This window comes from Pyrus communis, chromosome 2, assembly GCF_041283825.1.
Source record: "Pyrus communis isolate YQ-2024b chromosome 2, ASM4128382v1, whole genome shotgun sequence".
Lineage (NCBI taxonomy): Eukaryota > Viridiplantae > Streptophyta > Magnoliopsida > Rosales > Rosaceae > Pyrus > Pyrus communis.
Window position 1 is genome coordinate 14,270,590 of NC_142566.1, and position 3,243 is coordinate 14,273,832.

Genomic DNA, 3,243 nt, shown 5'->3' on the forward strand with positions numbered 1-3,243 from the left:
ATTTTCAGGATACAACAAAGTTCGAAGTTTTAGTTTAACAAGAACTGAAGTTCCCTTAGAATCTTCTAAAGGAAACTATATGATTTTGTTAGATTAGGGAAAGAGAAATCAAAATTGAGTTGAATTTTGATTATTTATCATAAGTGGTTTGGACGCTGGGTATTTACAAAAGAGAATGCACTCATTCAGAAGATTGAAATCCATTTAATTGGGTGGAAGTGTGCATCTAAAAACCATGTATGTTCATTAGATAGAAAGTTTATCAAACGACATCTTTCTTGGGTAACTATTGAAAGACTCACGTCTTTCTTCATGTGATTTTTACGTGAAGAGATACATTTTCAGCATGAAGAATTATACAATTCCGGCACCAAGATTTATATCTCTTCCAGCACGAAGAGCTATACCCTTCCAGCAACTTGCACCTACAATGTTTTCACGCTCAAATAATATGTTTTGATACCCATTTAATTTACGTAATTTTCGGTCATAATATCTCTGTCAAATATGTATATAAGTATATATTATACATTCATGTATTTTGAAATATCCAATAATATCTCTTTCCAGATCAAAGGATCATTGAAAATTTAGATTATTTAAAGAAAGTCAGGATAAACTAAAATAGAAATTTAGAAAGATTTAGTAAAGTACCAACTAAGCAAGAACTGGATAATTATACATGATAGAAAATAAAGACGACTTATTACTTTGTGTAGGTTTTATTGGCAAATTACAAGTAAATAGTAGTACAAGGACAAAATTAGATTTAAACAAATATTTAGAAATTTTTGGAAGTAGGTTGGAAAGAGTTGGAAACAACATGCAACATAATTCATAAATAAGATGACAGTAGAAAATTTTTGGTATGACAGTATAATTAAGGCAGCTCTCAGATCGAACATTATGTAATATATAGATAGATCTAGGTTGATATGTATTTAGAATTGAAGTCTGTTTAAGTTTTAAATACAGTGAATAATCTTTAAGAAATAATTTAATGAATACACTAACTATAGTTAGATTTTAAAAAATGCGGTGTAAATTTAGAAAAGGGGTAACAGTTATCCGGGAGTGAGCAAAAATGGACTCAAAAATAATATACACAAATGGAGTGGGCAATGCCACCAAAACTGTCATCACATCAACTTTATTAGCCTTTCGGACGCTGCTTCTGATGTCGCCAAAACACAGCAGCCCAGCTTTTGCTTAGTCATCTTCTTCAGATGCATGGCAGCATTTAATACCATTGCATATATATATATATATATATATATATTTTTTTTTTTTGTCTGAACGAAAATGTTTTGGATTAGATAGAACAAAGCAGGAGGTACACAGCAGGAAATACATAGGGGAGGCCGAGGGCCTAAGGATGGATAAAGAAGACTAGGAGCGCAGCTCCAGTCACCACCCATAGCACCCCGGAATCATTTAACTACTCTAGTAGGGACACAGAAATGAGAAACGAGCTATCAGAGAGTCAATGTCCTGGCAGAAAGTTATAGGAAAAATGAAGTAGTCCATGGGATAAGTAAGGATAGCCATGGCCACAGCTTTAATCAAGACTTCACGACCCAATAAAGAAAGAGCGGAATGCTGCCAACTTTTAATTTTTTGAATAATTCTTTCCTTGACAAACCCTAAAGTCGTTCTTTTTTCTTTTTGCTGACCCCAAATAGTAGGTAGACCGAGATATTTTTGAGGATCCAGGGATGGGGTTTGTTAGAATTCCTCTGTCCCACATTGGTCAGAAGGTTTGAGAACAAACCTTTTAAATAGAATTATCTCACTCTAACTAACACCGAGGCCTTTTGTATTAAAATCCCACACCTGACGGATTGAGCAGATGGCCAAGTGGGGACAGTATCGGTGTTGTTGGAGTGGGCCCATGGCTTGTCTACCTGAATTACCCCACTCTAACTAACACCAATGTCTTTTGTATTAAAAAACCCCACACCTGATGTATTGAGCAGGTGGTCAAGTGGGGACAGTATCGATGTTGTTGGAGTGGGCCTTTGGCCCGTCTACCTGAAATTTAAGAGGGTCATATTGAAGATACCACATGCCTTTTCAATAATGTGAGCTGAGGAGTTGGCAGAGAAGACAAGGGAAGATTTTTGTTGAAGCACCAGTTTTCCCATTGAAGGAGATAAAGAACGATAGTGTCTTGACACAAGTCATAACCAAGGAGATCTAACGAGCATGGAGTCCAAGTCGGGAAAGCGCAGCCTAAAGAAAATCTCACTCCACCCTATTATAGGCTTTGTTCATATCAATTTTCATCCCCAGCTCAAACCTATTCTTTGATTTCTTGTTTTTGAGATAGTGGAAGGCCTTATGCGCCACAAAAATATTATCTTAGATTTGGCATCTTGGGTGGAAGGAACTTTGCTGATGAGAAATGAATCAAGGGAGATTCTTTTTTAATCTGTTTGCCATGAGCTTGGAAAGAACTTTGTAGGAGAAATTGTAAAAACTGATCAGGCGGAATTAGGAGATTTGCTCCGGGTTGGGGACCTTTGGGATCAAAACCAGATTAGTGGAGTTCAACAAAGAGGGAACACTATCCTGAATAGAAAATTATGAAACCACCCTGCTAAGAGTTCGTTGATGGCTTCACAACATCGTTTGTAGAACATACCATGAAATCCGTTAGGACCAGTTGTCTTCAGATCGCCCAGCTCGTGAACCGCCACCTTATCACCTCTATGGTAAAAGCTTGTAGCAGCTTGTCATTGACAGCCTCAGAGACAATCGGTGAGAGACCCACTAGAGCAGCCTTAAGAGGCCGAGGGCCCTTAGACTTGAATAAATTAATGAAGAAGACATCAATATGGTTCCGGATCTCCGTATCGCCAACAATCCAGTTGTTATCCTCAAATTTGAGACTCATAATCCAATTTCGCTACCTCATTTGAATTGTGATTTTGTGAAAAAAAGAAAAAAAGAAGTGTTTTTGTCCCCATCTTTAAACTAAGAAATGCACAAACGTTGGATCCAAAAAAGCTCTTCCCTCCGCCAAGCTTGGCCAACAAACCAGTGGTAGTACGGCCACTTCCTTTCTCACAGACATAATATCTTGGAGCTTGTTCGTGTTTTATTCCTGGGTTTCAATTATAGATTCATGGCTTGTATTGATTCATCAACAAGAGAGAGAGAGAGAGAGAGAGAGAGAGAGAGGCATTTGGGTTATTTTTACGTGCAGAAAAGAGATGATTTTTGAGAGAGATGATCATGAAA